We start from the raw sequence: 26,576 nt of genomic DNA on the forward strand, positions 1-26,576 counted from the left end.
CTGGGTGTTAGAATGGGCCTGACCATCCTCCATATTCCACTGGTTTCCACTTGGTGACAGTACTCACACAAAGCTATTTTGCATAAGAGAAATGAGAGAGCAAAACTTCCTCACCCCAGACTGGGAACTCCTTAAGAGCAGAGACCCATTGTGTCCATCTCTGTACTGCCTGATGGGGGCCTTGCCCAGTGTCCAGCATCTGGTGCCTGACTTAAACAGGTGCCCCATAAATATTTGTTGGTTGAGGCATCTCTGTAGAGGACTGGACGAGAGGTGATGACTTGAAAGAATGCAGGAGGTCGGCCGGGCGCGGTGGCTCACGCTTGTAATCCCAGCACTTTGGGAGGCCGAGGCGGGCGGATCACGAGGTCAGGAGATCGAGATCACGGTGAAACCCCGTCTCTACTAAAAATACAAAAAAAAAATTAGCCGGGCGTGGTGGCGGGCGCCTGTAGTCCCAGCTACTCGGAGAGGCTGAGGCAGGAGAATGACGTGAACCCGGGAGGCGGAGCTTGCAGTGAGCCGAGATTGCGCCACTGCACTCCAGCCTGGGCAACAGAGCCAGACTCCGTCTCAAAAAAAAAAAAAAAAAAAAAAAAAAAAAAGAATGCAGGAGGTCAGATCAGATGCCCCACTGCAGTGCTTCTTTGACACCCTGGACTTCCCACACATTATCACCAATCTCACAGAATTCGTCTGTATATTTTAGTCCTCTCTCCCCCAACCAGATCCTTCAAAGCAGAGACGGACTGACTTGTGCTAAAAGTAGGTCCTAAATGATTGTTTATTGAATACATGGACACAACTTCATAATCATGTAGATTGCTTTAGAGCTCAGCAGAGCTGATTCCCCTGGGAATCATGGTGGTGCTGCACCATGCCTGGTTTTATCTCTTTCTTGGCAGCAAGACCTGATGTGTTCTCCTCAAATTTGTATTTGATATCATTCATCTCCCAGGCTAGATCCCTGAGGATCTTCAAGAATGGCTCCCAAATATTGGCTGCATATTAGAATTGCCTGGGGAAGCTTTTAAATTCTAGTGCTCAGGTCACATTTTGGTTAAATTAAATCAGAATGTCTTGGGGTGAGAGCCTGAGTTTAGTGGCTGTTAGTGATCCCCAATTACCACCAAATCACCAAATGATCCCCAATCAGTGAGTGATTTTTAAGGACCCCACCAATGGCCCCAAGATCATCATTCCAGACAATCCCCAATGGATATGAAAGTTTGGGAACTACTGGTTTTGGAAATTCATTTTTATTATAGAAATTGAGTAAGTCTCAATATATCAGAAAATTAATAATGAGACCTATGTCCCTGACAAAACATAAATGGAGGTGCCACTGTAGAACATTCATCAAAGGATCTGGTGTGATAGCTGGAATTTGTCCAGATGCTGTTAACGTTTGTAGACTATCCTGAGAAGTAGCTCAGTGAGGCACCTCTTCCTCAGCACAGTTACTCTCTCCTTCCCCTGTGTGTTTATTCAGTACTTTATTTGTTGCTATGTTTTTCTCCTCACTAGTTGTGAGCAACTTGAGGGCAGGAACTGTGTATCTATAAGCACACACTGAGCATCTGGTGTCTGACCCTCGGTGGATGACAGACACCTGTTTGTGGCATAAATGTGTCAGTGAATTCACTCATTCATTTATATACTCATTCAACAAATGATGATAGTAACAGACAGAAATGTATGCTATTGGCAGAGAACAGGAGTTAATTAAGACGACAGAAAAACGAGGAGACCGAATTAAACACAGGGAAGTAAAAGCTGAAGAATAAAAGAAAGAAAAGGGTATTCATTTATCATTTGAATTCATGTAATGCAGTGGTGGGTAGGTTTGACTGGAAGAAGCATTTTTTTTAAATCAAATGAACTCAAAAGTGAGTTAACATCTCTAAGTGCTCTGTACTTTTTTTTTTTTTTTTTGAGTTGGAGTTTTGCGCTCGTTGTCCAGGCTGGAGTGCAATGGTGCCATCTTGGCTCACTGCAACCTCTATCTCCCAGGTTCAAGCGATTCTCCTGCCTCAGCCTCCCAAGTAGCTGGGATTACAGGCATGCGCCACCACGCCCGGCTAATTTTTGTAATTTTTTTTTTAGTGAAGACGGGGTTTCTCCATGTTGGTCAGGCTGGTCTTGAACTCCCGACCTCAGGTGATCCGCCCACCTCGGCCTCCCAAAGTGCTGGGATTACAGGTGTGAGCCACCACACCCGGCCAGTGCTCTGTACTTTTTCTCCTTTTTAGGATATTTAGTTACAATGAAAATAAATGAGTTACTATGTATTATTTGCATAACATCCGTTTTCTCTTCCAAGTTCTAGAAAGGCAGAACCTACTTGTGGCACTCACCTCCGTGTCCCCAGTGCCCAGCACAGCATGACACAGAATGGGTGCTCAGTAAATATTTACCAAGCTGTTCAATGGATTCATGGTTTCAGTTCTTTCTCCTATTACTCAAAATCATCATGTCATCTTCATCTCAGAGTTGTTATGAGGAATAACTTAGATAAAATATATAAGCACTGGGCGCATGGTAGGCATTCAGTAATTGTCAAGTCATTATTATAATTGAGAAAAACAATAGACACTAAGCATCTACTTTGAAACAGACCTTATGCTAAGTGCTGTGCAAAAAGGAACAATCAAAAGTGCCAAGAAATTGCATCTTTTAAAAGTTGTATGGATATGAGGACCCCATTGTCACTGCCTCCCCCTGCTCACTCCCCAAAGAGCCTCAGCAAACTCCATTATTCACTCACAATCATCTATCTACCTGGCCACACCCCAGGCAGCCAGCCCCGGAACCACTAAGCCTGGTCTTCCTTTCCACCACCACCAGATGGCAGCACAAAGCCCACGGATGGACAACGCCCCGTGCACGAGGGCTGCTGTCTCAAGGACAGGTCCGGCCTTGGTCGGCTGTTCGGGAGTTACACTTAATGCTTTGGGGTTGGTGCCTTCCTCTCCACTTCCAAGCCTCAGACCCCATCCCCTCATCCTGGAGTCACCTCATACCTGCAGGGTCCTCATTCACAATCCTTCGCAGAGTACCTGGAGTGCCTTCCTTTTGCCTCCATTCCCTTACTGATCCCCATGTTGATTTTCATGAAGGTGTCAAATCCCTTGTCTGGCCCTTGAGGTGTCTCCCCATTGCAGCTCGCCTCACTTCTTGCTGCACCCCAGCAGTGGCCTACCAGTCACCTCCTGTTCTCTGTCTTTGCTCACATCATTCCCTGCCTATTATGTCCACACATGCATACTCACCCTTGCTGCCCCTCCTCTTCTCTCACCAACTTGAAAGCCCAGCGGAGGCTCTCCTGCAGAAGTCTTCGCGCTGGAAACCAGATGATGGCTCACTCTTCTATGTGCCCCATCACCACTTCCTTTCTTGGTAAGTGCTCAAAGGGTTTCAGGTTCGAGGTGACCTGGTTGCATGATGCTTCATCAACAATCTTCAGGTGTTTCCTGTCACCCCAGCCAGGGAGTGCAAGAACGGGTTTTTCTCTTAAAACAGAAACTGAGCACTGGCAGACTAGCAGGGGTGGATTAGCCATGTAGGGTTAGGAAGAGCAATCAGCACTTGGAAAACATGGCAGGAAACAACAGGGAAGGCGAAGGGAGTTGTGTATAAGTAATTCATTATGACTGGAGCTCAGTGTGCAAGCAATAAAAGAGAAGTGTATGGAGAGGGTAGCAGGGACCAGATCTTACAAGGTCTAGAAGGCTCTGCCAACATTATTTGGACTTTACTTTGGAGGTAGGGGAGTCTTAAGGATTTTAAGCCAGAGGGGTGACATGACTGGATTTTTCTATTAAGGAAGATCACTCTGGCTGCTGTGGGGGATGGACTGCTGAGAGGGCAATGACTGCAGGGGGTAGGGAGACCACCTGCCAGGAAGCTGTTGCAGTGGTCCAGACAGAGAAGATGTGGGTATGAACTGAAAAGAGATACTGCAAGGATGGAGTCAGTAGGCTAAACAAGCCCTGTAGACCTGTTGAGTCTGAGGGGTCCATGGGATACCTGAGTGGGGAGTGCAGTGGGATTTGGATATTCCTGCCTGGAGCTTGGGAGATAGGCCTGGGCTGGATCTAGAAGTCTGTACGGATGAGGCCTCTGACATGGATGAGATTATGCAGGGGGTGGGGGTGCACGTAGAAGAGAAGAGAGGAAAGTGGGAACATTTAAAAGCCTAAAGACAAGGAGGAGCCAGAAAAGGAAATGGAGAAGGTACAGCCATAGACAGAGGTGGAATCAGGGGAGAGTGATGTCTTGGAAGCCACGGATGAAGGCTGGCTCAAAGGCAGCTGAGAGGTCAGGCAAGAAGAGACTGAATGTGTCATTTGGAGGCAGCAACACGGAGGTCACAGTCTCAGTGGAGCCATGTTGGGCAGAGGCGGAGCTCCATGGGTTGAGTGAGTGAGCAATGAGGAGGTAGGAACGGGCTTATAGGTACTCTTTGAAGACATTTGATTGTAAATAAAATGATGAAATTAGGTGGTAGGTGAAGGGAATGTAGGATTAAACAAGGTTTTATTTGTTTAAGGTTTTTCATTTGTTTTAACATGGAAGAAACTTATGGAGAGAAATAGATACAAAATGAGTAGTTGAAGATGCAGGAAAATAAGAAGAGAGAATTCCTGGAGGAGAGAAGTAAGAAGAGATTCAGAGCACAGGTGGAGGGGCCATGCTCAGGTAAGACCTGGGACGCTTCTTTATTTTTATTTTATTTTTTGAGATGGAGTTTTGCTCTTGTTGCCCAGGCTGGAGCGCAGTGGTGCAATCTTGGCTCGCTGCAACCTCCACCTTCCAGGCTCAAGCAATTCTCCTATCTCAGCCTCCCAAATAGCTGGGATTACAGGATCTCACCACCACGCCCGACTAATTTTTGTATTTTTAGTAGAGATGGGGTTTCACCATGTTGGCTGGGCTGGTCTTGGACTCCTGACCTCAGGTGAGCCACCTGCCTCAGCCTTCCAAAGTGCTGGGATTACAGGGGTCAGCCACCTCGCCTGGCCCAGACCTGGGACACTTCTTTGATGATAGGAGGTGAGAATGGATTGGGATTGGCTTTGGCTGAGAGTACAGGGGCTGGCTGAGGTTAGGGTCCTCAGGCGCCTGGAACTGAAAGGTCTTCGCTAAGACAGACCAAACTCTGCCCAGATCCTGGTGAAAAGGAAGGACGTGGCAGTACTTCCTCTCCTTGTGGCTATGGGATTTTCCCCATTGGGACCCCTAGACTGGGTAAAGGAGTGAGAAGGCCACCATGTTATTGATGCAGGGTGGGACCGTGCTGGTGAGGGTGCAGGAAAGGGGTTACTGGAGTTGGAAATCTTGTAAGAAAGTACTTAAAGCAATGCCCAAGGGTTCTGGGCTACTGGACTGGTGGGACTGCTGACAGTAGGACACTGATAGGCTGGGAGAGAAGACAGTGCTCAAGGGTGGAAGGTATCAAAAACATGCCAGAGACCATGCATATGGGATTCAGAAGCAAGAAAGCTTCTGAAGGCAGAGAGGTGAGAGTGGGATGTTTGAGTTTAAAATTCCCAAGGAGTACAAGTCCCATCAAAGTTCAGGATGTGGCCTTGAGTGGGGTCCCCAAGCAGAGTCAGGGTGTAGGAGCCTGCAGAGGAAAAGGTCAAAGGTTTTGGTCCCCAGGATTCTGGATGTCAGGGTGAGGACTGAATTTGAGGGGAAGCCTGTGAGCCAGGTGCCAAGGCCTTTGACGGCTGAGGAGGGAATGGGTGGGCAGCTCTGAGAGGGAGTCTTGTCATGTTCTGGATACTGAAAGATGAGCAGGGGATGCCTCAAAGGGCCACTGGATGTAATCCAGCCCTAGGCCAGCTAGACTTGGGTGACTTGCCTGAGGACAGGCAGCAAGAAAGTGGCTGAGACAAAATAAAAATTAACTTTATGTCTATAATCACTTACTCTTCCAACCCTCATGGACTGCCGGTCTGTACAGATGTTTTGGTTCACTAAAAGCTTGGTTGACAAGACTTTTTATTTTCCTGAATTTGTAGTACCTATTCACCATGTGACCTTGGGAAATGCATGTCATATTCTACCAGCCTCAGTTTCCCCCTCTGAATGCCAAGGGTCTGACCAGAGCAGCAAGTTTTCAGCCTTGTCAGGTGGACCCCAGCGATTCAGTGAAAGAGGCTAAAGGTACCTGGGTGGTGTTGCAGAGCTGGAGGGTGGGGAGATTACAGGGAATCTGCGGGGGATCAGTTCCTCGCCCCACCTTGGTCTCCAGCTGAGTAGCTACCCTTGAATCTGCCAGAATTCTAGACTTCTGCATGAGATTTTGTTTGGAAAGAGGATTCTGCTGCCTAAAACTGTGAAAAATCATGATCTTGCCTAGCCCTGACACTACGTGAGCCTGTTGCCTTCCTGTACTGGAGGGTGTATCCTTGGCAGTGTGTCCCTGCTGCTTGCCCCTGTCAATTTTAATGCCTAAGCGCTTGGCAGGAACATGGGTAGTGCCAGGACCTCTGTAATGCACTTGGCAATGAGCTGATGCTCTTTAGTGGTAGTTGTGATGCCTCTCAGAAATCTGACTTTACTGAAGTGGTTTTGATGGGCCAAGGGCTTGGGTGCTCCTCAGTGACCTTGATGATGAATTACATCTGGGATCCAGCGAGTGGAACAGACAGGTTCTTTAGCTGAGGAACAAAGCCCAGACCTGTTCTTCATCACCTAGCACCAGCTGGGGTTCCTTGTTGCCAGGCTGGCAGCTGTGAGGGATCACTTGGCCACCAGAAAGACTTCCCAGCTGGGACTGTTCTGAAGATTTGTTCCAGAGAAACTACATCTGTGAGTCACTGCTCAGGGGAAAACCCAGCTGCTCAGCTCAGCCCCAGCCCCAGTGGCCTCGGGAAAGGACCAGAAGGCAGAGTGATAATAAAAGATAGGCTGCTTTGCTTTTCTCAGTTTCCATAGCAGGTTACCATATTTGCAGTTCTTCATTTCATGAGGGAAGTTGAGAGTGGGACTGGAATCAAAAGAGGTACTCAGATGGTGAAGCCCATAGCTGTTGGGTATGGAGGTTTTGGCTAAGCCACAAGAGATACTTCTCTGACCCTCTGGATCCTTACTTTGACTCATCAGCCTTTTTTTCATTTTTTTTTTTTTTTTTTCTGGTCCACAGGAGGCTACAGCCAGGCTCATAGTCTGGCACATGGCATTTTCTGGACAGTGAGAATCAGGAAATGGGGGTGAATCTTAAAGTGATTCTGATGAATCATGGGAAAATCTCTCAATATTGAGACAGAGATACTGGAAGGAAGATGAGATTTGTTTTATAACAAGAGGGATTCTTGGTGTCATGGCTGTCTTCTCAAAAGAGAAGATTGGTCAGATGTGGGCCTAAAAGCCATAGGTGTTAAAGGGCTGACCCTGAAACAGTCCCTGCAAGGATAGGGATGGACCATTAGGACCATGATCGGAAAGTGCTGGTGTTTAGGATGTCACTTCCCACAAAGTGGCAATCACTGCAGAGGCCAAGAAGCCTCCCACTGGGTTTGGGGGGTCAGTATCTCTTCAATTAAACTAAGGCAAATTCTTAGCTGCCAAAGAGGCCAGATGACTTTGGGTTCTAGTCTCAGATGAGTCCTAGTGGGCTAGAAGCCTGCGTTGCTCTGCTTGACACAAACCAGACATGATGGGTAGGACTTAGTTCCACAGTGGATGTGGGGAGTCCTGTGAGCAGGTGGGAGTGTGTCTGGAATGTACCTAGAATCATGGGGCCTTCATGGTAAAGGTCCTGCAACCAAGCCAAAATGGGGATGCTTGTGGGGCTGGGGATGTTTAGCCTAGAAAAGGACACAGGAGGCTAGTGTTTTTGGAATCCCTGTTGCTCCAGATGACAGAACTGAGGCCAATAGATGGAGATAACAGGAAGAAAAATTGTGACTCACCGGAAAGAAAGCTAGCTGACATTTTAAGACAGTAAAGTCTAATGGTTAAGATCTTAGACTCTAGAGTAGCGTCACAATGGGCACCACCCTGAATCCTGCTCACAGACGTGGGTCTGCAACCCACTTGGTGTTGGCCTGCCCTGCCCTGGGATTTAAAAAACTTGCATCAGTCATCAGCACAAATTGGGAGATTATGCTTACAAATCTATATGGATAGCCTCTTTTTAAAAATCTGAGGATCTGATCACCCAAGTTCCTACTCTCTCATGTAACAATAAATGGGATGTGGGTGGCAGCTGCCTCTTCTGAATAAAGCAATTGCACTGTGGTTTTTCACAAGTGCTACTTCCTCCACCTTTCTTACATTTGCACAGTTTCACTGATTCCCAGGTGTCTGTAGGTATTGTAGTTTGCAACCCTGTTCTAGTTAAGAACCCAGGGTTTGTATCCTGGCTTTGCCAATTTTAAGTTATTGTGACCTTAAAGAAAGGAGTCAATTTCTCTAAGCCACAGTTTCCTTATCTGAATATGAGAATAATAATAATACTTACCATGAGTTAAAGAACTCCTGGAAAATGACTGGCAAGGAGTGAAGCACACCATGAGCACTCACCAACTCTTAGCTGGTGAAATGCTGTCCAACAGTGGAGGAGGTAGCCTTGGGAGCTCAGTCACCAATGCTGGGCCTGCAGAGGGGCTGCATGACCTGGCAGTAGCCAGGACTACAGAGGAGGGACAGCCACCAAGAACTCTGAAATAAGTGGGCCATGCAGCAGTATTCCTTGGGCTCTTCCCAATGGCCAAGTCAAAGGTGTTGGTGTAGAGCTTCTCTTGATGCTCACTAAAATCAAATTTGAGGCCAGGTGTCGTAGCTCCCACCTGTAATCCTAGCACTTTGGGAAACCAAGGCAGGCAGATTGCTTGAGTCCAGGAGTTTGAGACCAGCTTATGCAACATGGCAAAACTCTGTCTCCACAAAAAAAAAAAACAAACAAACCCAAAATTAGCCGGGCATGGTGGTCCATGCCTGTATTCCCAGCTTCTTGGAAGGCTGAGATGGGAGGATTACCTGAGCCCAGGGAGGTCGAGACTGCAGTGAACCGTGATTGCACCTCTGCACTCCAGTATGGGCAACAGAGTGAGAACCTGTCTCAAAAATAAGTAAAATAAAATAAAAATAAAATAAAATTATATTTGACCTGGAAAGAAATTTTGTAGAAAAGAATGTGTCACCTGGAGTAACCTACATCCACTTGGGAGGCTGCAGTGTGCTCAGAGTGAGTTGGAGTTCCAGCCCCAGCTGATGGTGGGTGGGAGCATTCCCCTGCCCCTTCCTGCTGTGCTGCAGGGTTCCTTGGAGCTCACTGGCAGCATGTCCTCCCTTGGTGGCTGGATAGGCCCTTCAGTAGGCTCTGCAGGCTGAGCAGCCATGGAAGACAGCTAAACCCATTCCCATACTTTGGCTCTGTGGTAGAGTGGTCCAGCACTTCAGGACCTGCCTGGGTCCTGGGTCTGCCCCTGGGTGGGGCCTGGGTGGTATGGGTTCCCTTCAGGTGGTCTAGACTCAGCCTGATGAGACAGCCTTTGGTGGCTGGTTTCCATTGGCCCCTGAGAAGCCCTCTGCTGGAGTGGCATGGAGTGGCTGAGTCAGTTCTGTGTCTTAAGCAGTCATGTATTTTCTGGTTCTGGAAGCAGAATCTGCTTTATGTGCTTGAGATGCTGAGCCAAGGGCAGACACATCCTTATTCTCAGAGAGCCACTACAGGAGAGGAAGCAGGGGTCTACTGGCCGTGAGCACAGCAGTACATGCCGCATGTCTGCCAGACAGGCTAGGAAAAAGCTTGGGGAAGAGGGAGGGCTCACCAGGCCTGGAGGCTGCAGGAAGCCAGCCTCCTGGTCTCTGAGGATGGTGCTATGACACCAGTGCTGAGGACTGGTGGGTGCAGTGGGGTGAGTTGAATGAGCTGGGAATTCATGCTCTGAATCTATTTCCCCCACTGTTTCTCCACTCCTCTATTCTCCCTCCCCTCTCCTCTTCGGCTTTCACTGTAGCCTTGATACCTAAAATATCATCACAGCCAGTGAGCAGCTGTCAATGACCGGTTTGCTTGCCTCAGCACTAGGTGGTGCTTGTATCTCCCTTCTGGCTGGCTGAGGAAGCTGGGCAGCAGGAGGCAGATGCTGGTCCAGAGCCCCTCTTCTTGCAGAATCATTAGGCAAAGCTCCCGGCAGCCAGACTTATGCAGATGTCGGAGCTCAGGCTTTGGTTCTTGTGCTTGAGCTAATTGGCATCTTTGGAGAAGCTTTTCAGCCTCTGGCCTGTGGGCACCTGTCCCTGAGGGGTGGCCCATCATTCAGCCTTGGTCTTTTCATTAGGCCTGTATAGCTACTGAGTTTTCACCCCAAGCCATGTCTGATGGCCTTTGGCTGGAATCTGGGTTGGTAGAAAGCTGTTGAGACAGTTGAGTCTAAATTAAATATTAGATCTGGGTGGGTTTCATGTATTTCATAGCATAACTTTGTTGGGATATTTATTTGCTCTTCTCCTGGTTCTCGCAATTTAATAATTGAGTAAAATCCGTTTTGACATTCAGCACTGATTTGCTTACATTCTGCTGAAGTGCACCTGCTCTGTGAGAGAGTGGGTGTGTGTCAGGAGGCTGGGAGAAGTGGGGGCAGACAACAGAAGCTTCAAATGAGAGACATGGCTTGGGCACTGACTTTATATATGAAAATGTGATTCAGTCTTAAACTTGTGGGCCGCTTGCTAGATGACAAGTGCTAGATCAGACTCCAGTGGGAGAGTAAAATCATGGAAGATACTGTCTTCTTTCAGGAAGCTTGTGTTGGGGAAATAACAGCAAACACAACACCACCAGCTAAAGAGCAGAGTGCAAAGACAGGTGGCTCTCCCCTATTCCACTGCACATACACTCACAATCAGATACACATATGTACGCATTTGGTCAAACCTGTAAAGACCAAGCCAGGCTCTGGGTTTTGGGATTGGGGTCATCAAGACCTACAAGTAAAATCTCCTCTTCTCAAATCTGTATTTCCTTATAGCAAAGTGGTGGGAGCACAGGCCCTAGAGCCAGAAGGCCTGCCTAAGAATCTGGCTCCCTCCATACTAGCTGTTTGTGCTTAGACATGCCACTTAACCTGTCCGTGCTTCAGTCTCCTCATCTGTAAAATGGGAATTTCAGTGTCTATTTCACAAGTTTGCTGAGAGGTTTAAAGAAGTTAAAACATGTATGTGCTTCAAACAGTGTCTGGCACATGGGCAGTGCTCAGTAACTATGACTATTGTTCCAAAGATCTGACCACTTTTCACTGCTTGCAGAGGTAAACGGTAGATGTTCAGACCATAAGGGAAAAACAGAGGCCCATTTTTAAGATGAGAAAGTGGGACAAATAATAGAATATCTGCCTGGTTTCAGGAGAGGAGAGGGTCCTGGAAACTTGGTGCTTCTTACACAGCTGCTGAGCCCCAACTGAATTCAATTCATCAAAAGTATAATGAGGATCTGCTGTGCACAAGGTATACAAGTGTTGTGGGGAAACAGGTGCTTCAACTATGGAGCCCATCCTCTACCTCAGGAGGTGGAACAGACAGATAAAGACAAAAAGTAGAACATGATAAATATCACAAACACTCAGGAAGACCCTAAGTTGTGAGAAGGGGGGAAAGCCCTCTTGAGTGTTGGAGAAGAAGATATCAGGGACAGCATACATCAGAACAGGAAGGCAGAAAAGCTTGGCATATATTTGAGAACAGGACAGAGTCTATTTTGGTTGGAGCAAGCTTGGGTGAGAAAGGGTGTTGGGCTATCAATGGAGAGTGTGGGATGCAAAGGGAGGGTAAGTTGGCACTTCATCAACAGGTAATGGAAGGCCACTGAAGGCTTTCTGAGCAGGAGTAGAATCTTTTTATATTTTAAAACTAGCAGACTATAGTAAGTGAGGAAGATGGAGGGATGAAAGATGACAACTTTTGTTCATTTGTTTGTTTGTTTTGCCTGGGTGACTATCCGCATGATGGTATCTGCTAGAGATAGGGAAGTCAGAAGAAAGGGCCAAATCACTGGAGAAAGAAAATGCTTTGCTTGTACAGTCTGGATGGGAAGTTCCAGTGAGTCATCCTGGTGGCAATGACTGGCAGATTGTTGGAAATGGAGGAGCTAAAGCGAGAGAGGCTAAGAATAGAGATATGGATTTGGGAGTTAGTGGCAAATAGAATTAAACTATGAGAATGTATATGATGGCCTGAGAAGAAATTATAGGAGAAGTAAGAAGGACTAAGGGATGAGCCTGGGAGACAGGACATGGAGGGGAAAGGGAGCTGAGAGGAGCCTTGAAGAAGACTGGAGGAATAATTGCTACTGAGGAGAAGCAAGGCAGTTCAGTGTGATGGATGCCAAAATATGGAGAAGTCAAGGAGGTAAGACCCAAGGAAAGGCTACTTTTGGGCTGCTGGTGACCTGGAAGAGCCATCTGCATAGAGTTCTGGGATGCGCAGAGTGAGAGAGCATGGTAGAGCAAAGGGTTGTGGGAAGACCTGAGAGGCTTTGTAGAATTAAGGGAAGAGATGAGATACTACGCGCATTCAGTCCTGCCTATCTTCCTAATGCATAAATTAAGAACAGAAAAGAGAACTGAGAAAGAGGCTGGATGGCTGCCAGAAGCCAGAATATTAAGAAATTGGGCCAGGCAAGGTGGCTCACGCCTGTAATCCCAGCACTCTGGGAGGCTGAGGAGGGCGGATCACAAACTCACGAGTTGGAGACCAGCCTGGCTAACATGGTGAAACTCTGTCTCTACTAAAAATACAAAAATTAGCTGGGTGTGGTGGCGGGCTCCTGTAATCCCAGTTACTCGTGAGGTTGAGGCAGGAGAATCATTTGAAGCTGGGAGGTGGAGGCTGGAGTGAGCCAAGATGGCGCCATTGCATTCCAGCCTGGGTGACAGGGCGAGATAGTATCTCAAAAAAAAAAAAAAAAAAAAAAAAAAAAGAAAGAAAGAAAAAAGAAAAAAAGAAATTGGTATTAGTAGCAGAAACGCAGAGTGTGAGAGGGTGTATATAAATGGATCAATAAGAAAACAAAGATTGAGATTATTTATAAAATAGAATTGCCTGATTATGAACCAAATACGAGTCAGTTAAAATATGTCAATATACAACATTTATTCTTAAGGAAAACAATTTAGACAATATCAAATACATTTAAAATGTTGGGTAGGCAATGGTTATGAAGGAGGAGAAGCATGCACTTCTCCAACTGCACCATCACTAGCCACACGACTTCCTGTGAGTTATGACCCCTCTGCTTCACATTCTCATCTGTATAATGGGGATAGTAACACTTTTCAAGGTTTTTGCGTTGTTGTAAGGACTGAGTGAACTATTGAGGAATCTGAATGCAAAGGAGTTATTATCCCAGTGCCTGTGCATGGTGAGTAGGTGCTGAGTAAGTATTAACTATCATCACTATTAGCTTTTCTCGGCTGTCGGTAGTGCAGTCTCGGAGGGAACAGTTTGGCATTCCGGGCCCTGAAATTTAGCTGATTGGATGCTCAAATACTTGCATTGAGTGGATAAATGCAACTGAAGTAGAAGCGAAAGATTGTGTGTGACTAAACAAAAGAGAAAAGGGAAGAGAAAGGAGAGGTTTAGTGCATTTGTGAGTGTGTGTGTGTGTGTGTGTGTGTGTGTGTAGGGAGAGAAGATGGTAATAATGCTAGGAGAAAGGCAACATTTCATGACTGGCAGAAATGGGTTCCATGGTACCACTGCATGGTCGACTTAAATACAGGAAACCCTGCAACTTGTGGTTTCACAATTCTCAGTTGTGAACATTGGTGCTCTTTATCAAACCCTTCAGTCAAAACTGCAAATATACCGTCCAGAACCACAGATTTCTTTAATTTTGACTTTGTAGCTAAGTCATCCTAATCAGGGACTCTCTATTCTACCCACACCCAAACTCAGTAAACCCAAAGAATACTGAGAATATCAGACCAAAATATTTGGTGTACAGTTCGGATTCATGTTGTGTCTTCTCCAAGTCTCAATTTTCTTCTCTGTGATGATCGCCTAATGTCTACATTTTGAATGCCTATGGAGATGTGTTTAAGTACTTGGTAACCTGGAATGTGCTAAATAGAGGTTATCTTTTTTTTTGAGGTGCAGTCTCGCTCTGTCACCCAGGCTGGAGTGTAATGGCACTATGTTGGCTCACTGCAACCTCCACCTCCCAGGTTCAAGCAATTCTCCTGCCTCAGCCTCCAAAGTAGCTGGGATTATAGGCACCCACCATCATGCCTGGCTAATTTTGTATTTTTGTAGAGATGGGGTTTCACCATGACCAAGCTGGTCTTAAACTCCTGACCTCAGGTGATTCATTTGCCTTGGCCTCCCAAAGTGCTGGGATTACAGGTGTGAGCCAGGGTGCCCGGCCAGAGGTTATCTTTTTATACTAGTTTTCTTTAATATTTTATTTTGGATTTGTTCTATGTGAATACATCTGAAGTTGATTTGAACCTGTTTATATTGTAATCTGTAACACATTTTGGGCAATAAACTTCATATGCTGACTACTTAGCTCCTTTCATTCATTTTAAATTTACTTCCCAAGTGTTCAGCTTCAGGGAATGCTCTTCAGGAACAACATTCCTGGATCTGGTGATCAAGTGGATCACCAGAACCTCACCCAGAACCTTTGCTCTCATTTTTCATTTTCTTCCAGTCTGAGGAGGCCCTGACTCTGCCCGGTGAAGCTGCTCTCTCTCTGGTGATGCCCATCCTGTCAGCCATGATGTGAGGGTTCATGAGCTCTGCCCTGTGCTTGAGGTTTGTCCAGCTGGGGGAGGGAGCTAGAGTCAACACTGTAACCCAGATGTAGGCAATATGGTTGCTGCTCTGGCATGGTAATCTGTGGGTTCTATGGGACATTTTTAAATCCCAGCCTGCTTTCTCTTTAACTAGCTTCTCTTCCTATCCCTTTAAAGCTTTAAAAATCATCCCAAATGTCTGCTAGTAGCCTCCACACAATCCAATATATTTGATGCATTACAAAGTCCTTAAACATGATTCCTGGATGATCGTTTCTTTATCTACCCTCCATTAATAGAAATGACGTAGAACTGCTTATGTGTATTTACATGGATCTCTCTTACCTCCTCCCTCACCTCCCACCCCACCTCACCCCCCACCCCCAAATACTGAAGTGTTAATGTGGATAGTGCATTGTTTAAGCTGTCACAATGTGTGATCAAGACAGACTGAAAGTCCTCTAAACCTTCAATAGTAATTCCATTCTCCAGGAGAGATGGAAAATTCTTGCATGCAGGAGATAGTAGTTGCTATGTTTCAGTCTGAATTGCGCACAGAGTTAACTGGGCTACTGTAAGGTAGAGTAATCCCAGATTGCTGAGGCTGTTCCATGCATCCCATGGGATAATGTGCAATGATCAGTAACCTGTAAAGTGCTGAACTAAGGTTATCCTTTTATCCTAGTTTCCTTTAATAATATATTTTGGATTTTTAACATGTGAATTAATCTAATGTCTTGTAAATGGGTGGAGTTCTGGTGTGCCCTGATCTTTCTCGATCTGCCTGGAGTCAGTCAACATCCAGGAGTGAGGAGTGGGATGAAGAATGGAGATTCTAGAACCAATATCTAAAAATACGTATGGAGGTGGGGGCAGGGAGGGAGTTCTTGGGAGGCTACCATGAGGATTCTTGCTTCCATATTCATTCATCCATAAATCATTTGTTGGGGGCTGTGTTGTTTGGTGGCCTCTGTGGCTGAGCCATGAGGTAAAGCTGATGACAAAGATTCCACTCTGCCAGTCTTCTTGCTCTCTGAAGAAAGGCATCTCCTCTTCCCTTGGGAGGCCCATCCTCTGCCTCTCAGCTCATCACTCAGTTTGAAACTAGGCTGTCTGAGCTGTCTCGTTCCTTTTGTGGTCATGTGCCATTCCGACTTCCTCTATTTCCTCTTCTTTATTTACTATTCTGTAGTCTTCCCCACGCTTTCAAAACTGAGGGAATGGTTGAGTTGCCATGGCAACCCTCTGCCCCCACCTCTTTTTCCTTTCTCAACAATTTTTCTACATTTTAATAAAATCACTATTTATAGTGCACAAAGCTGCATTCCCCTCCACTGCAGCTCTGCAAGGGAGGTTTTCTGTCTGGCCAGAATACTAATGACTAAAACATGGCTTTCCAGTGAGGAAGTGAGGAAGCCCTCCAGAGCAATCACTTTGGGAGATATATGTGTTCTTTAGGATATTGTTTAAGCATGTATGCAGGGCTTGGCCTGCATATATGAAGAACCTCAGTTGACAGGGCTGAAACCCCATCCTTGTAAAATATACCATACAAATGTTGAATATGGCATTCCCAGCACTTTGGGAGGCTGAGGCGGGTGGATCACTTGAGGTCAGGAGTTCAAGACCACCCTGGGCAACATGGTGAAACCCCGTCTCTACTAAAAATACAAAAAAATTTAGCTGGGTGCAGTGGCACGTCCCTGTAATCCCAGCTGCTTGGGAGGCTGAGGCAGGAGAATTGCTTGAGCCTGGGAGGCGGAGATTGCAGTGAGTTGAGATTGCACAATTGCACTCCAGCCTGGGTGATAGAGTAAGAGCCTGGGTGACAGAGCAAGACTGTCTCAAAAAAACAAAACAAAACAAAAACAAACAAACAAACATAGAACTGATCTTTTAGGGTTGTTTCAAGGATCCAATAAATTAATATAGACAAGGACTTAAAAGAGGGTCTGTTGTCATTTGTTATAGGCATTTGAATTATTATTTTAGTAGCTTATTAACATCCATGAAGACTATTCCAAATGTGAGGTTTTACCAAGGTTTTATAGCTGTTGAGGGATAGGCCTGGTGGAGGGGTTAGGAGGGGTTATTTTGTATGGAATGAAACATTTAGACTACATTGAAGAGCAGAATGAAGGAGTAGCTTTTAAATTCTTAGTGTTCAATAATGAAAATATTCATTCTTTATCATGTTTTGGAACTTTATAAAAACAAATTTTATATAGGAGCAAGGCAGATTGTTTTAGCTTAATTTGAACTTACATTGTTTATTCATTCAAAGGACTCACAGGTGGAAAATCTCTGAGTGAGGTTACACAGTAATGATCTGGTAGTAGTGCTACTTAAACTTTCATGTGCATATAAATCACCTGGGAAGTTTATTACAATTCAGATTCTAATTCAGTGAGTTTGGGGTGGAGCCTGAGATTCTACATTTCTATCAAGATCTTAGATGATGCTGCTGCTGCTGGTCCCTGAGGACCATTGAGTAGCAACCTTTAAGGTTTTTGGGGCCAGCTCTTCCTAAAGACACTTTTTAAACAAAGGTGTGGGTTGAGTGGAAGGGGCTCCCCAATTTCTTAGTTATTACCCAATTGGAATTACCCAGTATTAATAGAACTGGGCCATCATGAGAAAATGAGGTTAAGAGTCAACAGTGGAAGCCAGAAGACTTCTCTTTCTCTGAGATTTTAACAAGAGAAGTCAGGGAAGGCTATATACTTTTTTTATTTTTATTATTTTGGCCAGAAAGCTCAGAGGTGCCTGACTGCATTGTATTCAGGCTCTTCTCTTGCTTTATAAGTCAAATGTGATTACTCACTTAATTTTGTTCTTGAAGCGTTTTTAGAACGCAGTAAAACTCATCATTTTCCTGAATGAGAGTTAAGGCTTTTTTTTTGTGGTGGTGATTTATTCAGAATATTTGAAGACATGATTGTTGGACTAAGATACAAGTGAAACTGAGCCAAAAGAAGACATAATTATTAAAACATTAACTTGAAATTTTAACTCCTGTTTGAAAGCATTGCTTTCCTATCTAAATGTCTGTCAATATCTTATTTAAGTCTTTTTTTTTTTAAACAAAGCAAAACAAAACCTTTGACATGTTTTTAAGAACTAACAATAATGGTGATATACAACAGCTGCAGTCTCACTTCTGAATGGAGGAATTAAAGGCTCATGTTAGAAGATGAGAGGTTTAGCTACTTTATAGGATTAATCAGCCAGTGACTCACAATTACGAGTCATGTGATTTAAAAATCTCAGTGACTGTGAGTTTCTCTTTGGAGGACTGGGCAAACTGTGAAGAAATATGTGAAATTAGAGAGAGAAACGTAAAGTAGACTTCCTCTTTAAATTCTAGATTAGCCATGACTCAAAGAGCATGGTAGGACATCTGTATATGCTCATTTTATTAGAAAGGCCATCACAATCGGATTTAGACTTCTATCCGTGTAATCCATCTTCTTTTTGCAGGCAGGATTATCTCTAGGCTAGTACAGAAAAATTGTCATTTCTATTAGATTATTAAGCAAGGTCTGTATCATCTCTCAAAAAGACCCACAGATCAAGGTATGTTGACATCAGTGGAGGGGGAATTGCCCTTTTAGTGGCACTTTCAGTCTTTGCAGATGCCAATTCAATCAACCAGTAACAACTCAGATGGGAGATGGGAGAGTACGGCTAAGATGGACAAGAATACACTTTCAAAATGCAAAGCTTTTCTGCAGCATTAGGGGTCACGGAGATGTTAAAAGACTTTTCAAATAGCAACCACACAATAGGATTCCAGATTAAAGGCTCCTCCGTTGACAAATAACCAGTGGGAAAAGATGAAATGAGAATTATCTGAGAATGGCTATCATAACCTATCCTTAAAACAGAAGAGCTTTGTTCCTTTTAAGCTTGTGGGGGCCTGTTATAGTAGCAGCCTTATAATTTGTCACTGAATAAATCACCAACACCAAGTTACATTAATTATATCTTACTCTTTAGCTCCCTAAATTTCTCCTTAATAGACCTAAAGGAATTGTGATGAGTAAGGATTGAGACCATTTGCAACCTTTGGAGTTAGTGGTTTGCTTTCCAATAATTGACATTTTTATCTATTATTTCAGTTAGGAAAATTCATGTTTTCAGTTTTGACAAGAATTTTGCCTAGAATTATCAGCAACTAAAATCTTACTCTAAGTTAGTCAATTGTTCTTGGTGATTATAATGATCTAAAGTTTGATGCCCACAGCCTTGTGTAGGTTAATTTCCAGTAGATTCCATAAGAATGAGAGAATGTGTGTATGTTTTTGAACTGGAAGACATTCTGACTGGGATCTACAGAGATATAAATGGGCAAATCCAGTACAGTTTAAACACAGGAGTTCTTATCTGAATGGAATACTTCAAAGGGTTGGAGATTGAAGTAGCCCTCTGATGAAGTCTAGAAACTACTGGAAATGTTTAAATACTGTGGTTTAAAATTACACTTGAGATAAAATCTGATTTCCTGTTTCTAAGTCAAAAAGCTTACAATAAGGACCTTGAAGTTTCCTGGAATAATAAACAACTCTTCTAAAACGGCAACTGGATGAGGTAAGTGTGGTTGACTAGAAAGTACAAATTAATTTTCTCAACACTACTCATGTTTCAAAATTAAGAGGGAAAATTTCCAAGAGAGAGACATATTTGAGGTCATGTTGAACCCAAAATAGTTTTAAGTGCTGTAATGGTTTGAAATGTTTTTAAAGGTTTTCCACTGCTAAGACAATTAGCTAGTTTCCTCAGATTGCATTTGTTTTACCAGCCTAATGTTGAGAGCCTCTTAACAGTGGTATATCAATGTGCGACATTTCTTGCAACTTATAAAAGATAAGTAGACTGGCACTGGCTACAAGGAGCTAGAAACCCTTCCCCATCTCATTGGCCTCACTTAATCCTTCCTACTTAGTCATCAAGCCTAAATCCCTCTCTTATTTCCTGAAGGCCCCTGAGCTAAGTTAATTTTCTCTTCCTTCTTTCTCATAGTTCCCTGAGCCTACCTGGTATAGAACTTGCCACTATTCCATAATCATAGGTGTTCTCATTTCCCACTATTTCTATGAGATATTTGAGGATAGAAGTTACATCTTCTCAGTGTCTTATTTATTCAACAAATGTTTATTGAGCATCCGCTATATACCAGGCACTGTGAATACAAAGATGACAAGGACACAGAGGCAGCTCTCAAGTTACTCTCAGTTTTATAAAAGAAACAAAAGAGGCCGGGCGCGGTGGCTCACGCTTGTAATCCCAGCACTTTGGGAGGCCGAGGCGGGCGGATCACGAGGTCAGGAGATCGAGACCACGGTGAAACCCCGTCTCTACTAAAAATACAAAAAAATTAGCCGGGCGTGGTGGCGGGCGCCTGTAGTCCCAGCTACTCGGAGAGGCTGAGGCAGGAGAATGGCGTGAACCCAGGAGGCGGAGCTTGCAGTGAGCCGAGATTGTGCCACTGCACTCCAGCCTGGGCGACAGAGCGAGACTCCGTCTCAAAAAAAAAAAAAGAAACAAAAGAGTAGACGGTTATATTTTGTGTCAAGTTCTTTGATGGAGGGCTCTTGATATAAAATATCACATAGATACTTAACTGAAATCTTCCTGGAGAAAACATAAGACTTGGAAGATAAGTAGCTATCATCCAACTGAGTAGAAGAACAATGTGGGTGAGTGAAGTGGGGAAGAAAAATAAAGATTTGAAGATATTTCTGGGCAGAGAGATCAGCAAATGTGAAGTATATGGGAGGGCATACTGTATATAAGGGATTCACAGTAATTCAGGGTGACTGGAGCAGGAGGACATACTGGAGAGTGATAATTGATGAAATTAGAAAGGTCGACAGAAGCTGGACCGTGAAGGTCCTTGGATGTCATACTAAAAGGTTTGGGTTTTATTCTAAAAGGATAAAGGAGGTCATTGAAGAATTTTAGCCGGGAGAGTTATTAGCATATTTGTGACTCAGAGATCACTTTGTCTGCAGTATGAAAAATTCACAAGACTACTCTAGTAACATAGGCAAGAAATCATAAGATACAAAAATAATTCAGAGGTGAAGAAGGCAGCTAAAGTTGCATCAAGAATTTAATAGCTGTGAAGAGTGAGGGAGAAGTTTGAGATTAGTTGGTCCCCAGATTTCCAAACAGTAGCATTAAGGAGAGGCGGTTTGATTACCCAAGACAAGAAATACAGTTGGGATGACATTGCTGAGTGTGGGAAATGAGTTGTTCTGTCTTGGACATGTTGGGTTTGAGGTTTCACGGATAGTTTCGAGACCATCCAAAAGGATATTTATGGCAAACAGATTGGTACACAAAAGATAAGTTGTCTGTGTGGGTCAGAAGACTCCATCAAGCTGGCTAATGCAATCATGGCTTGTTGGAGGGTTTAGAAGAATCTCATAGAACCCAGTGACAGAGAGTAGAGTTGGGCCTCCCATGTGTTGGAAAATTGTCTGTAGCTACTTTCGATCTTTCACTGGGGCAGTGTGATTGTTTTGCTTTGTGTTTCATTCTTCTCCTTGCTTCTCTTCTAGGCTTAGTTACTACTTCACCAGAATATAAATTACATGGACTTAGGGTTGTTATGATGCTGACTTTGGCTCAACTTGCTAAAACTTCATAGCTCTTTGCCTAATTGTTTCTACTTCTAACTCTTCAAGTTTCAATCGAAATTCCAAGGAGAGAGAATCACCTGGCCCGGTTGAGTTAGGTGACCACCTGTGGACAGAGAATGGGCTGATGTGGGTTTTAGGATTGTCCCTTCTAGACTGTGGGTTGGCAGGTTCAAAGGTAAACAGGGCAGAAATGATTGGCTGAGAAGGTGACTGGTACCTGGAATATGGTAAGACTAGCACTCAGGTTGTAGCTCTGGGCTGGAGATAAAAATTTGTGGAAGTAGTTAAAACTAGGATATTGCATGAGATTACCTAGGGAAAGCGTTGACTCAGAAAAAGTGAGGCTTGAGATCAGAATCTTGGGGAGCAGCAGTATTTAAATAGTGATAAGAGAAAGACAAGTCAGTGAAGGTAACTGAGAGAAAATGTCACAAAAGCCAAGAAGGAGGGAGGGATCAACAGTGTCAAATTCTACAGAGTTGGGGAGGTTGACAATTGATGTATGAAAAAGAAACTAGTATTAAGGAAATATTCAGTGTAGAAGTGGAGACCAAAGCCAGATTACAGAGGAATAACACTGTAGCCGAATGTCAAATAAATGAGGGGTCAGGAAGTAGAGACAACTTCTTATTAAGAAGTTTGGCTTTGAGTGGAAGGGGGCAAATAGAGCTAACAGTGGTCAAGGAAACATATCCACCGATCATAGATTCTGAGGTGGGGACATACTGAGAATAAGGAAAAGGCAGACGTTATTTAATACAGTCAAGCTCTGGAGGAGGTTGAACAGGATGGACTAGAGCTCCAGAGATTGGGAAAACTTTTCCACTGAAGTGAGAAGGAGAAATTGCATATAAGAGATACTCGAATATTTTTGAAAGAATAAATGAACAGACGAAGGGAATGATGGTTGACTCAGTTTGAAGAGCTTGGATTTTTATTTATCTTGGTGTCTCACTTTAAGGTAAGGGGATTGGATCTTGAGGCTTGCTGAGGCAGGACTAGCCTCGCCAATGTGAACATAGTGTAAGACAAATACAACGGCAAGGGCTTTCTTCTGCTCTTCTTTAAGATTTTCTGATAATAATGCTCTCCGTTTCTTCACTTCGTAGGGAAGTCAGAATTTGAGATAAAGGGGGTGTTGGAGGGGCAGAAATGTGGCTATACAAAAAGAACTGCGGATGAGGAGGCAGAAAACCTTGTATTCTAGTCACTTTCTGACATTTACTGACCACATGACCTTAAGTAAATTGCATAACTGTGCATCCAGTTTCTTCTTTTATAAAAAGCGTGTGATACTACCTTCTCTGCCTATTTCAGAGAATATATAGACTTTATATATTTAAGTATATAGAGTTGCTTTGAACTATATATACATAAAATATTATAAATATTAGAAAGCACAGTACAGATATAATGCCCCATTAATGTATATTCCAGACATTCTGAGAATGTGGGTTGCCTCTGAGGGGTGCCCTGTAGAGCTGTCTAATCTTGTCTAACTATACATACATGTATGGCATGCTCCTAGAGTTCTGTTTGCTAGGTTTTTTCTTGGCTACTACATATGCTGAGAGCTTGGCCTGATAGTGCAGCGATTCCTACCGGCATGGAAAGTGCCTGCAGGGAGCAGCATATTAAAATCACAAATTCAATACTTTCTCGAGACTAGGACATACAAAGTTAAAATAGCCTTATAAATTGCCTCCAGGAATAAAGGCAAAAATGAACTTTACCTCAAAAATTTTCATCCACATTTATGAATGTCACTTTCCTCTCTCTTATTTCCATCTCTATTGCCACAAATTAAGACACAACACAAGCTTTTTCCTCTGCAGAATTCCTCAGCTTCTCTATAGAGGTAAATGAAAACTAGAATTAAGATATATTTATCATCGATTATTCCGGATTCCAGATTCCTATTAGGCCCTCTGACTAACTTACATCATGCTGTCTCTGATTACTTTTAGATTCAGGTTATATGGAAACAACTGTCTGTTTTCATGGCTGGCCTAATGGGTATAAACTAGTAATACCTGGCATCTACATTGTAAAGATTAATGAATAGTGCCTATGAATCCATTTGTGTTCTTCACCTTCATTTAGAAGCATTTATTACGCCAAATCAGACCAGGCATGGGTGAGGGACTGTGCCGCATTTATTCATTTCCCTGTCAATTATGTGTTTTGAAATCAGATTTCTATTTGTTCCTTCTCTTGTGGCTCCATTTCCAAAAAAATTACTTCACTGACCTTACATTTTAAGACAGCATTGTCTCTGGAATTTTAGCTCCTCATTTGGCTTTTCTAATTCAATGATATAGTCTCCTCCTCTATGACTCAAGTTACCAGATATCACCGAATGTAAAAAGGATTTTTTGAAACAAAATAACATATTTGGTTGTGATTAATGAAACATACAAACAGTAGATCTAAGGGAGAGAAAGTCACAAGATTGATAAGGGTTTTGGTGCAAAGTACAGAAAAGTGAATGGACGATTGAGTGGGTCCTAACTCATAGGAGGTGTGCAGCAGTAATTATGTACTAATTTGTCTCTGTTGAAATCCAGCAGAAAAGTGTGAATTCTTTTGGATAGAGGCATGGTTCAAAGAGGTTATAGATAATCCCTCGGAAACAACCTGCATCTCTTAATTTACTCTGTGATTGTTTCCAAAAGACTTAAAGATTTGGTCCCTTAAAATGAAATACTTTAGGCCTGGCATGGTGGCTCATGCCTGTAATCCCAGCACTTTGGGAGGCTCAGGTGGGCAGATCGCCTGAGGTCAGAAGATTGAGACCAGCCTGGCCAACATGGTAAAACCCCATCTCTACTAAATATACACAAATTAGCTGGGTGTGGTGGCACATGCCTGTAGTCCCAGCTACTCGGAGGCTGAGGCAGGCAAATCACTTGAACATGGGAGACAGAGGTTGCAGTGAGCCAAGATCATGCCACTGCACTCCAGCTTGGGCAACAGAGCAAGACTCCATCTCGAAAAGAAAAGAAAAGAAAAGAAAAGAAAAGAAAAGAAAAGAAAAGAAAAGAAAAGAAAAGAAAACAACAACAAAAAACTTTACAAATAGTCACTAATGGAGTTCACCACCAAAATTCTATGACAATGAAGCTTAAAAAGTCATTTCTCATATCAATTGGAGGATTAGAAAAATATGTTTTGTTCTTATCTCTAATAGCTAACACCACATGTGTAAAGCCATCTAAATCTGCACTTACTTTTTTTAGACGAAGTAAAATTCCAGATGGAAACAAGAGAGAGGGCCTTTGTTTTGGTGATGTATCATTTGTTGACATTCCAAAAGTAAAACCACATTTGAGTAACTAGCTGTTATTAGGAAAAAGAAAAAGAGTAAGGATCAATATTGCTAAGCACAAAATGAGAACAATTGGTATGTAAAAGGTGATTGCTAGAAATTATTCTCTTATCGTACAAAAACACTGGGCATACATAGAGAATAAATATTGAAAACAAAATGTTCTTAATATTTGACCATTCTGGATCTAAAGAGGATCCTAACCTACTAGCTTGGGAATATGTGTGTGTGTGTGTGTGTGTGCGTGTATATACTGTATATATATACACATATATGTATATAGATACACATGTGTATACACATATATGTATATAGATACACATGTGTATATATACATATATGTGTATCTATATACATATATGTGTATATATATACTTTATATATATACACATATATGTATATGCACGCGCATGTATCTGAGAGCAGGGTCACCTACATATTAACATTCATACCCCCCTGACAGTGCTGCGAACAGCGTCATGCACACAATGGATGTCCAATACTTGTGAATGAAATAATGTACACTTGCTGTGCCATAATTTACTCATATAACTAGCACAAAGCATAAAGGCACAGACTATTGTGAATAAGTTTTTTCTTCCTTGAGACTTTACTGGGCCTCCAACAGTGTAAGATAGGGAGCAATGGAAGAAACCTAGGGAATGTTGGCATTCAAAAGGCTTGCTAAGTGTAATACACAGAAGTCTTCACTATAGTCATGTGGGAGAATACACAAGAGCCTGCAGAGCTGGTCTCAAAGGCAGCTGATGCTTGAGCAACTGACAACAGCCCAGCTTTTGATGTTTTCTCTTTTGCAAAAAGAAAACAAGGAAAGAAAGGAAGGGAGGAAGGAAGAAAGGAAAGAAGGGGAAGGAAGTCATTTGGAAGTAATTAGTAATATGCGCAACAGGATTTTTTTTGGGTCTTTTATTGAATTCTGTATATAACATTAGCAAAGAAAACACTTTAAATCCAATGAGAAATTTTAAAAATCAATCAGATGAAAATACCACATAATCAAAACTCACAGATATTTTCTGATATTTACTTAACAAAAGGCCCAAAATTATTATGACAAGAACATCAGAGAACATGGTATAAAGCTTATTTCAACTTAACAATCATATGTAATAAAACAACTCAATGTCAAAGGATAAACAGAAAAAATAGAATGTTTGATTTTACATCTTATTCAGAATTCCATTATTATCACTGCTTAAGAATGATTATTTCATTTCATAAAAATAATGCTTGCTTATTTATTTGATGAAGAGAACTAAATTCAATGTTAGAAAATTTTAAATTCCAATATAATAAGTTCTAGTTAAATATTCACAGTAACACTGCATTGCTAATCAGTAAAAGTACAGCATGTATCACAGACTGTTGACTTACAAGGGAAAGCAGTAACAGTGTCTCTCTGTTGTCTGAGAAAAGAATAAAAATGTAATATTGTGTCATGAATTGAAACGAATGTCTTTCTTATTCAAACTAAGCAGTCATTATATTTTAACTGGGAAAATTCTTAAGTAAAATTTTAAATATGTGGAGAAATTTTACTAAATATTTGAACTATGATAAATGTTAATAATATTGTTATCTAACACTTGATAATCAATTCTTTTTGAATCGTTACAGGAAATGAGCTTTCTTAAAATAAAGACAGTTTTTCTCCCCAGTCCCTCTTGTCTGTCCTCCACTAATCACAGAATAAATGTGCTCCACTAATCACAGATTACAATATGCTGAAAAATGGTCACTAGGTTGGATTTTTTTTCCTCTGAATCAGAATGGATGCAGTTTCTTGATTACTGCTTTATTCAACTGTTCAGAAGTCATTCCTTA

General features: G+C 42.9%; 1 protein-coding gene and 1 long non-coding RNA gene across 3 annotated transcripts in view; one reads left to right on the forward strand and one right to left on the reverse strand.

The window, feature by feature from the left end:
* Positions 1-3,217, reverse strand: part of KCNA2 (potassium voltage-gated channel subfamily A member 2) — a 64,056-nt gene extending 60,839 nt beyond the window's left edge. Inside the window, exon 1 of the mRNA XM_063624597.1 lies at positions 3,024-3,217. The gene's annotated coding sequence lies outside the window, so the exon portion shown is untranslated. The remainder of the gene's footprint in view (positions 1-3,023) is intronic.
* Positions 3,218-3,581: 364 nt separating this feature from the next.
* Positions 3,582-26,576, forward strand: part of LOC134733828 (uncharacterized) — a 63,847-nt gene continuing 40,852 nt past the window's right edge. Inside the window, exons 1-2 of one of the 2 annotated variants that reach the window (XR_010117381.1) lie at positions 3,582-3,765; positions 4,553-4,701. This is a non-coding gene — a long non-coding RNA (uncharacterized lncRNA). Of the gene's footprint in view, positions 3,766-4,552; positions 4,702-26,576 lie in introns of those variants that run through there. The other variant, XR_010117382.1, reaches the window with a different exon arrangement.

Source organism: Symphalangus syndactylus, chromosome 12 (genome assembly GCF_028878055.3).
Source record: "Symphalangus syndactylus isolate Jambi chromosome 12, NHGRI_mSymSyn1-v2.1_pri, whole genome shotgun sequence".
NCBI classification, from domain to species: Eukaryota; Metazoa; Chordata; class Mammalia; order Primates; family Hylobatidae; genus Symphalangus; species Symphalangus syndactylus.